This window comes from Pteropus medius, unplaced genomic scaffold, assembly GCF_902729225.1.
Source record: "Pteropus medius unplaced genomic scaffold, Ma_sr-lr_union100, whole genome shotgun sequence".
Lineage (NCBI taxonomy): Eukaryota > Metazoa > Chordata > Mammalia > Chiroptera > Pteropodidae > Pteropus > Pteropus medius.
The window spans coordinates 18105176-18115615 of record NW_024349798.1 but is presented as its reverse complement, the minus strand read 5'-3'; positions in this window follow the sequence as shown (position 1 = coordinate 18115615).

The window sequence follows — 10440 nt, the reverse complement described above, 5'->3', positions numbered from 1 at the left end:
TGCCCATCCTGAGTCATGAGGAGCACGTAAAACCTCAGACAAAGGAATCACACGCCCCTTGCATGGACACTGCAAAGGTATATAAACTGTAAGAAATCTAACCAGGGCAAGCTTGTGCTTTGGCGCTGTTAAGCCCCATGTGCTCCACTGGCTAATAAATTCTCCTTCCTCTGACAAAGTTGTCTGAGTGTCCAATTTCCTCCCTCAGATGTCACTTCCTGCAACAGATTTCTTGTGCATTGGCCAGGAAGAATGGAGGAACGGCGCCCGGATTTCGCAGACTTCAGGTAACCCACTGGAGAAACCCTAACCTGCCCTATAGACACAACCACTGAGTGTGCACCAGGGATTACCCTGTGTGGACACCTCACAGAACGGAAGGGGAAACCTCATCTGCCAGTCCCTGCAAGGATCGGACAATGGAGGAATGAGAAAACTAGGACGCATCAGGGCCACGGTACGGAAAAAACAGGTGAAGGGTAGCTAGCTGAGGTCCTGGCCCATGGGGTCAAAAGGGAGTCAGATCATCTCCCAAGGTCACCCAAGTACTCTACATTTGTTAGAGGAAACTGTGACCTCTAGGTATATAGGGCGGAAGGTGGAATGTGTTTGGTTAACAGTGAGAAAAAGGGAGGCCCAATTACCCTCCGGAGAGTAACCAAGCGTCCTCAACAGGTTAAGAGGAGTGACTGCTTACTCTCCACAGGACAGGTTAAGGAATGATGGGAGGTTGTATGAAAGAGAGTGAGTGCTGAGTGACTGAGACATGGCCTTGCTGTAAAGTGAGAGTTGAGCCTCTATCCATGGTTCTATGGTGAACCTCATATGGCTTAGGGTGGTGTCACTGGATCTCTATGAGGAGTCGACTCCAGTGATCTGAGTCAGGGGTTTACACCAACCCACCAATTGCTAAGAGGCGCTTGACAGATCTCTGCAAGGGGATCGGCCAGAGATGGGCAAAGCAAGTGACGTTTCCCTCCAAAGTTTCCCCGACCTTATCCTCCAACCCTCCTTGTGGCTAGATTGCTATTTGTCATGAAAGGCATGGGGGGTACACAGGGAAAGCCTACTCCCCTGGCCACGATAGTCAAGAATTTCAAAAAGGGTTATTCAGGAGATTATGGAGTTAAACTCACCCTATAGAAACTCCACACCCTTTGTGAGATTAACTGGCCCTCTTTTGGTATTACATGGCCGGTAGAGGGAGCTCCTAGTCTTCAGTTAGAAGAGGACACAGGTCAGGGTCTTCCCAGTGGAGGAAGAAATCAGAGTGCCCAGTGGGGAAAAACAAAGATCAGGGCCTTCCAAAAACGGGGAAGGCAATGTTTTAACCTGGTATGTAAATGAATGAGCAAATGAGCGACCTGACCGACTTCACTCGGTCAGGTATAAATTTGTGGCTCCATGGCTGGGCACCCCTAAGTTCTCTTAAAGGCTACTGAGTCCAAGTGGGCTCATCTGCGGTTCCGTAGTGTACGGCATACGGTCTATGGCGGCATTGGACAAGTGTCTGATCATAAGTCACAAAGCTGAGTCCGCTTCAGCCAAGCATCACCTAAACTCCTTCAGGACGCGGCCAGATGAGGACCTGAATGGTCTCCTCTCTGGAGGAGGCACCCAACCTTGTTTATTCTTGTGTCACCAACACAGGGTGGGATATACGGGGGTGGGGGGTAAGGGGGGCAATTAATTACCGATTCGGCTTAAGAATTGTCTATTTCCAAATGACCCTTTTGACGTAGGGGCCCTCTGTCAAATTGTTTTCTTGAAATTTTAAGGTTTATTTTCCCGCTCCATTAGGAAGCTCCCTAAGGCAAATATGGAGGGAGGTTCCTCTAAGCCAACTGTCTTAAATTGTATGTTGAAAAATTTTAAGAAAGGCTTCTCAAGGGATTACAGGGTCAAGCTGACCCTAGGAAAACTTTGTACTCTTTGTGAGCTTGAGTGGCCCGCCTATGGGGTAGGATGGCCTTCGGAAGAAACCCTGGACCTCCCCACTGTTAGAGCTGTGTACTGGGTAGTGACAGGCACCCCTGGACATCCAGTCCAGTTTCCATACATAGACTTGCAAATCGCTACTGTAGTGCCCCCTTGGGCCCAGTTCTGCACAAATAGGCAGGGACAGAGTAAAGTACTTGTGGCTCCACCGACTCGGGGAAAGAACAAAGAAGAGCCAGCAAAAAATATCCAATTTATTTAGTCACCTGCTGTACAATCATTGAAAAGGACTGCATTCTAGCAGCAGCTGTCAGGAGGCAGATGAGGCCTTTGTTAGGAACCCCCAGGGCCATGCCCCTGCAACAGAGGTAGTACCTTTAGCTGATTCTGATTGGAATTATAATACCCAAGAAGAAATGGCCAGATGCACCAAATTTCTAGAGGCCCTCATGGAGGGAATGAAAAAAAAGGAATACAAAAGCCACGAACTATGAGAAGCTTAGAACCATTACTCAAGAAAAAGATGAGAACTCTGCCAGCTTTTAACTGGCTAAAAGAATCCTTTAGGAGATTTACTAATGCAGACCTCATTTCTCCTGCAGGGTTAGCTTTGTTAGGCCAGCATTTTATTAGCCAGTCAGCCCCTGGTATCAGACTCAAGCTTCAAAAGCTGCAAATGAGGCCACAAACTAACCAAAATCAATTACTATATATGGCTTCATGGTCTAGATCTTGAAGAGGGAAAAAGAAAACAGAATAAAGATAAACAACAAGCCAGGATTATGGCTGTTGCAATTGGCCAGGCCCTTGATACCCGACAAGCATCTTTTAAGAGACTGGGGAATAAGAAGACATTGAATTCTTGCTTCAAATGCAAGAAAGTAGGACATTGGGCAAAGAACTGTACCAAAAAGCCCTTAAGCCCTTGATGTACATGCAGAGAAACTAGTACTAATCCCTGGCATTGGAGAATTGACTGTCCATGCTCCCAGAGAGAAGGGTGGCTAGCTAATGCCCTAGTAGCACAGGTCCGGGAACTGTGTGACTGAAGGGGCCCAGGGCCATTCTAGCCACCCCTGTCTAGGAATATAGTCATCACTACTAAAGAACCCAGGTAACTCTGGACATAATGGGTAAGCAAATTATATTTCTTTTAGATATAGGGGCAGCTGATTCTGTTCTTGTATTTGCAGGAAGACCCTCCTCATGAACTATGATTATCACAGGAGTAGAAGAGGAAGGCAAGGTCAACCATTTTACTCCACCACCGACCTGACAATTGGGAGATTAGATCTTTCAGCAGGAGTTTTTAATAGTTCCAAGCTGCCCAGCTCTCTTGCTAGTATGGGATATTTTAACTAAATTAGGAGCGATATTACAACTCAAGTGTAGACCCCTCAGTCTCTTAATGCTTCAAGAAACAGCTAATATACCAGAAAACATTGACCAACAAGTTAATCCAGTGGCTTGGTATAACAGCAAGCCAGGGCAAGCCAGGACTGCTGCACCAGTAAAAGTTTAGCTTCTACGCTCCTTCACCAAGACCCAGACTTATTAGCTGGCCCAATGATAAGAGTGCCTTCCCAGAGATCTCGGTAATCAGTAATTTTCTCCCTCCTCACCCTCATACTCTGAGGGAGAAACAAGTTCTCTTGGAACCCCATCTATTTCACCGCCCTCCGAGGAAACTAGATATGCACCCTCAAGGAAGTTACAAATACTGATGATGGGGAAAAAAATAAGAGTATGTGCATGACATCTGACCTATATTTGTCTGTGTTATATGTAATATGGTGGTTCAGTTAAGAATTCTAATTATGATGGAAAGGAAAATATGTTTTTGATAACAGAGGGTATAAAGTATGGAGATCTATTTTAAAAGGAACTGAAGGAAAGGTGTTTGTCTTAAAGTTGGTCATTTCTGAATAAGTGAGAAGAGGTAAACTGAAGGAATGAGGAAAGTGGTAGAAGGTTTGTGACGAGAAATCTCGAGAGGAAATTTTATGTGATTAAGCTAAACAAGATGGGAAATTTAAATGTCAAAAGTAAGCTAATGCAAAATTAGAATTGTGTTTTAATATTTCATAGACTATTGGTCTGCTATTGATTTGACGAAAAGTATTCTGAATGGAAAATGAGGGTTCTGTACTTCATCAAAATAATTTCTGTGTTTTATGTCGCCTCAACCAGTTTTCTGAGGCTTTTAGAGAATATAATAACACTGGCCCAAAGTCTTAGGGCCAGACACTCCTGGCTATACATTTCAAAATTTGGTCTGTGCCCAATATTAAAAAGAATCTCCAAAAGTTGGGGCCCAGATCCCAACTCTGCAGGCTGCCTTGGTGCCAGAGGTCTTTAAGGCGTCCAATAACTGAGACTGGGCAGAGAAGGAAGCAGAGTACAAAAAGGGCACAAATTTTAGCTGCCATTATACAGGGACCGTCTCGAGGTGACCCTAGGGAATAAAAACCTTGCAGGCCTAGAGGGCCTCAGTTTTAGTTGGCCGTGAGTGGCATCATCAGGACTGAGGCATAATCAATGCACAAACTGCAGAAGGAAGGGCACTAGAAGGGCAAATGTCCACCCAGCCCAGGGAAGCCAGGGAGGGGTGGACCTCATAAGCCCTCACCCCACATAGCAAGCCTCCCATGAAGGGTTCTGCTCTCTTCTTCAACAATGAAGGCCCAAGTGCTTGCCACCTCCAGTCTTAGAGAAATCCACCAAGATCACAACAGTGGAGGCTCAGATCACCCTCGACATGGCAGGAAGGAAAAACCGAATTTTTACTAGATATTAGAGTTACCTACTCTGTCCTGACCCATCCCATTGACCTCTCTCCAATGCTAACTACACAGTGACAGGAATAAACAGTCAGCCTAATGTAATTTGCTCTTTCCATTGGGAGACCTGGACTAACAATGAAGTTCTCTGCCACACATTAAGACCATAGTCCAGTGCGGAGAGCACCTCGTCTGGAAAACTGAGACACAGCCAAAAAGAGGGGCAGCCCCCTTGCCCATCACACAAAGCACATTTGTGGGGAGCCTAAGGCTAAACCATTCATAGAAAATCCGCCTCTATGTCAGAGTTTCCTACTAGCAGAGCAACTACTTCCCTGCAATCTATTGAAAGTCAGCCCTCAATTCAAACAAAAAGAGACCCCACCCAAAACTCAGGAAGTAATAAGGGACATCTCTTACAGAGTTCTTAATCTTTTTAAGTAAACCTAGTTAAGTTTTCTTCTCTCTTTTCTTTGGGGTAGGGGGGAAGGCCTTCTCCCTTATATCCCAATAATTGTCCAAAGCTGGTGACTCAGATCTTCTGACTATTGATAAGGGTCATCGGCCTATTGTTAGCAGAAATGGTGTTAGGCCAGACAGGGCTCTTAGAGTCTGAGAGGGGAGGGGACTTTAGGCCAAAGGTCTTTTTTACTCTTTAAGAAATATATTAATCAAGGCTGTTTCCCTTTACTCACTTAATAGGCAAATCAATAATAGAAATTAATAGATATATAATTTACATAACCAGTTCATATCTTCTTTTCCTTGTCTAGTGACTGAGGCAACACTTCAGTAAGAAATCTAAGATCCTGCCCTGATTAAAGCAGAAAGGGAAAGAGCTCCATGAAACTTCAGGGACTATGACCCTTCTCAGCAGGAAGCAGATACAGAAGAAGAGACATTCATACTAAAAATAAGGGGATTCATGGCTCTTAGAAAAAAGTTAGGCAGGAAAATTAGTTAGGGGGTTTCTGAGTCTGCCTGCAAAGACACTGAGGTTATCCTATCCTAGAAGGGGGTCTGAGACTGGATAGCCCCATGTAGGCTTTACTAGATTTGTAGAAACAAGGCCTACATCTGCCTCCCCAGAAATTGATAAGGGAGCTGTATAATTGGCATGATAAAGTCATCCTTCTTCCTCTTACCTCTGAAAACAGGGGAACTGTTTGGTTACCTGGCCCTGCAACCCTTACAATGGGTAAAAAGAGAACGCCAAATAGGGGACTGGGAGGATGATGAATGGCACTCAGAATGGATAATCCAATGATATGGGTCTGCTACTTGGGCAGAAGATGGATCTTGGGGATAACGTACCCCTATTTACATGTTAAAACAGGATTATCCCACTGCATGCAGTCTTAGAAATCATTACCAACAAGACTAAGAGAGCCCTGACTCTCCTTGCACATCAACAAACTCAGATGAGAAATGCCATCTACCAAAACAGGTTGGCACTAGACTATCTATTAGCAGAAGAAGTCATGTGTAGAAAATTCAGTCTCACCAACTGTTGCCTACAAATAGGTGACTAGGGCCGGGCAGTTGAGGACTTGTCAAGAAGATGACAAAACTGGCACATATGCCTGTACAAGTATAGCATGGATAGAACCCCAGTAGCCTTTTTAGGGGATAGTTTTCAGCCTTCAGTACGTTTAAAACCTTGATAGGAGCAGTTTTATTACTCCTAGGAATCTGCCTAATAGGGTCATGTCTGCTGCCCTGCTAATAAAAAGCTTTAAAAGCATGGTGGAAGCCACAGTACAGCAGCAAGCTGCAGCCCACATATACTTTACCAGCCATTATCAGGAAATCCCCCAGGATGGTTTAGATAGAGAATCTGAGATTCCAGCATAAAAATAGAATGTCTAGAGTCTCAAAGGGTGGAATAAGACAGGAAGCATTTGAAAAATGCAAAAGGAAGGGCTTGCAGAAATGACCAACTCAGCCGGTTTTAGATTAACCACACCCTATAAATCTCTAAATGGCCTTCTGGAAACTCTTGCACCATCTACAAGATAAACAACCTGTAAATAGATAGGACCAGTGGTCTTGGAATTCCTTCCCTCTTGCAACCCCCACCTGAAACTCCCCTTGCCCATCCTGAGTCATGAGGTGCACTAAAATCTCAGACAAAGGAATCACACGCCCCTTGCATGGACATTGCAAAGGTATATAAACTGTAAGAAATCTAACCAGGGCGAGCTTGTGCTTTGGCGCTGTTAAGCCCCATGTGCTCCACTGGCTAATAAATTCTCCTTCCTCTGACAAAGTTGTCTGAGTGTCCAAGTTTCTCTCTTGAATGCCACTTCTTGCAACAATATAAGCTCTTAAATTGGGAATACTTTGCAAAACGCTCAGCTTTTTAACAGATCTTCTTTTACAGAGCTATCATAGTCTTCTTTGTTGTCATGATTTACCTGCACTATTCACCACAGAGGGTTAACTCCTGAGTCAACTTGCTCTCTGCCTCTCAGGAGTGTCAGGCACACTGCTTTGTATATAGCAAGTGCCAGTGTGTGCGCCAAACAATGACCGCTATGTGGCCATCTGCCAGCCCCTGCACTACACTGTGGTCATGCATCCATGTCTCTGCCTACAGCTGGTGGCCATGGCTTGGTGCTGTGGCTGTCTAAACTCCTTTGTCATGTGTCCCCAGACAATGCAGCTTTCCCAATGTGGGTGTTGCAGGGTGGACCACTTCCTGTGTGAGATGCGGTTCTCATCACCATATCCTGTGAAGACACTGTGCTGGTGGAAGCATTTGCCTTTGTCCTGGGGGATGCCCTGCTCCTCCTGCCCCTCGGCCTGATCCTCATCTCCTACAGCATGATGACTGCTGCTGTACTGAGGATCAAGTCAGCAGCAGCACTCAAGAAGACTTTCAGCACCTGCTCCTCTCACCTAGCAATGGTCTCCTCTTCTACGGGACCATCATCTACATGCAGCTGGCCAGCAGCTACTCCTAGGACCAGGGTAAGTTCCTCACCTTCTTTTATACCATCGTCACTCCCAGCATCAACTCCCTCATCTACACTTTGAGGAACAAAGATGTGAAGGGAGAGATAAGGAAGCTTCTGGGGTGAGAGAGCGATAAGGAAGCTTCTGGAAGCCTAGGGAGAGGAATTTTTAGGTGATACAGATGACAGTGTGCAATTAATGCAGGGAGGAGGCAAGAGAATTAAAATGTTAATCAAGCCACAATCAGAGACTACAATCTGCTGACCAGCCCTGCAGGCAGGCCAGGAGGACACCTTCAGAACAAAGAAAGATTTCTGCTGGATTACTAACAACTCATTCCCCACACCTGTGAAGGGGAAACAGGAACCAAGAGTCATTCTCTATGGCTAAAACCATGGGAAACCTAAGGATTAAAGACAGAACTGCTAGCAGCCTTTTACTTTATATATTCTTACTTTTTCATGCTACATACTCTTCCCCTTCCTCACTGTATGTCCATATCAAAGGAAATGGGAACTAAAGAATGACATATAAATTGAATTCCCTGAACATTCTGAGTCCCTCTCAGTGCCTTTCCTCTGTCTCTCACTGTCCCACTCTGTCTCTGAGAGGAGACCACACTCTGTGGAGTGTTATCCCTTTTCTAATAAACTTCCCTTTTAACTCCAACTTTGGCGTATGTGTTGAATTCTTTCCACATTCTCTGCCAAAGGACCCTCTTCTCTCGTTGCAGGACTTGGTCTTCCCCTACCAACTCGGAATGTCTTGTCCTGCATCAATTTGAACTTTTCCCTTTGTCTTATTTCAGAGCCAAGACGTTTGTAAGATAATTGTTGAGAGTTAGGAATCTAAGCCTTTGGGAAGAACAGAGCAAATGAAAGACATTGGGACAGAATACATGACTTTGTTCTCCTTAGCAGGTCACTTTAATCAGGTGTAAATATCCCTCTTTAAAAGGAACAGTCTGAAATACATCCTCCCTACAAAAAAAAAGCTCCATGAACAAAGTTGAAGCAATTGAAAGTTACTAACAGCAGTATTTCCAAAACTTGGTTTTGCATCAGAACTTCTAAGATGCAAATTTCTAAGAACTTCTTAGGTTTCTTGCATCAAAAATTTCAGGTGTAGAGAGTCCAGGCACCTCTATTTTGAAGAAGTTCTCTAGGTGTGACTGATGACAGCATGAGAAAAATCATTATTTTAGAGGTGATCTAAATTCAGCTCCCAACATCAGGTAAGAATTCTCCTTGAGCCTTCTGATATGTGGCCACAACCACTGGAGAGGTGTGATGGCTGTGAACCGAGCCGGGGTGTAGGGGGTCAATGTCGCACATGAGAGATACTGTGAACCAGGTATGGGGTGAAGGGTTTGCTGTCATCCATGTCTGGTTTGGAACTGATTAATCTCTTACTGTTATAGGAGAGTGGGGATCCTCTCCCAGAGTGTTGTCTAGGTTCTTGATGTCTTGAACGAAGTGTGGCAGCCTGACCCTGCCTGACCATTTCCTGCTCAAATGAGTTAGTTTCTAACTGTACCCCTTTCCCAGGACTCTCTGACTGACCCAGCAGTGTGAAAACCTGCTTAAACGATAAAGCTGGGTTCCTTATAGTTTGGCAGCCAATCAATGTTCTCCTTATGTTCTCTTTCCTTACCTGGAATATCTATAGCTATGTAGGAATGCAGAAGTACAAGATTGTATAAAACTGCCCTCTATGTTACAATCGGGGCTCAGCCTTTGGATAAGAATCCTCTGAGCCAGTGTGGGCATCAATAAAAGCTGCTTCTTGTTTATAGCCTAAGTGTCTCATCTCTCTGTTAGAGAATCTCATAACGTTTCTAGGGCTTGTCTGGGATCCGAAGACAGCAGTTTTTCGCCTCCCTTGTCTTCAGGGTCTAGCCTCTAAGACGCTGGGAGAAGTGGACTTCGCTTCATGTGCCAGCAGACCTATTGTCTGTATAGGAAGATGACTCATGCAGCGCACCGGTGCGGTGGCTCCAAGAGCACAATGGAACCCAGAGAAACACAGGAACTAGCCCAGGAGCACCGCCTGACTGTGTGGTAAGAACCCGGAACAGCCTGTCCACTAGAGGACAGAGGGCGAGTCTGATCAACTCCCGAGGTCATCTGAGTACTCTACATTTGTTAGAGGAAACTGTGACCTCTCAGGTACATAGGGCAGAGGGCAGAATGTGTTTAGTGTGTGATTGCGTGTGATTGAGATGTGACCTTTCTACAAAGCAAGAGCTGAGCCCCTATCCGCGGTTCCATGGTGAACCTCATACGGCTTAGGGTGGTGTATCACTGGATCTCTGTGAGGTGTCTACTCCAGTGATCCAAGTCAGGGGCTATACTGATCCATCCATTGCCAAGAGGTGCCTGAAAGATTCTCGAGAAGGAAGTGGCCAGAGATGGGCAAAGCGAATCTCTGAGTGCATGTGCAACTCAGACCTTGGGAGGATGTCAAGGCACAGGCTAGGAGAACCCTACAGTTGACCACGGGTGGACAACAGAGTAAACAGAAACTTTCAGGTTGTATGCTTAAGAATTTCAAAAAAGGTTATTCAAGAGATTATGGAGTTAAACTCATTCCACAGAAACTCTACACCTTTTGTGAGATCCACTGGCCCGCCTTTGGCATTTGGTGGCCAGCAGAGAGAGCTCTCGATAAGGAAGTCATTGCAAAGGTCTCTCAAGTCATTACAGGTCAACCTGGCCACCCAGACCAATTCGACCAATTCCCTTACATTGATTCTTGGGAGGCA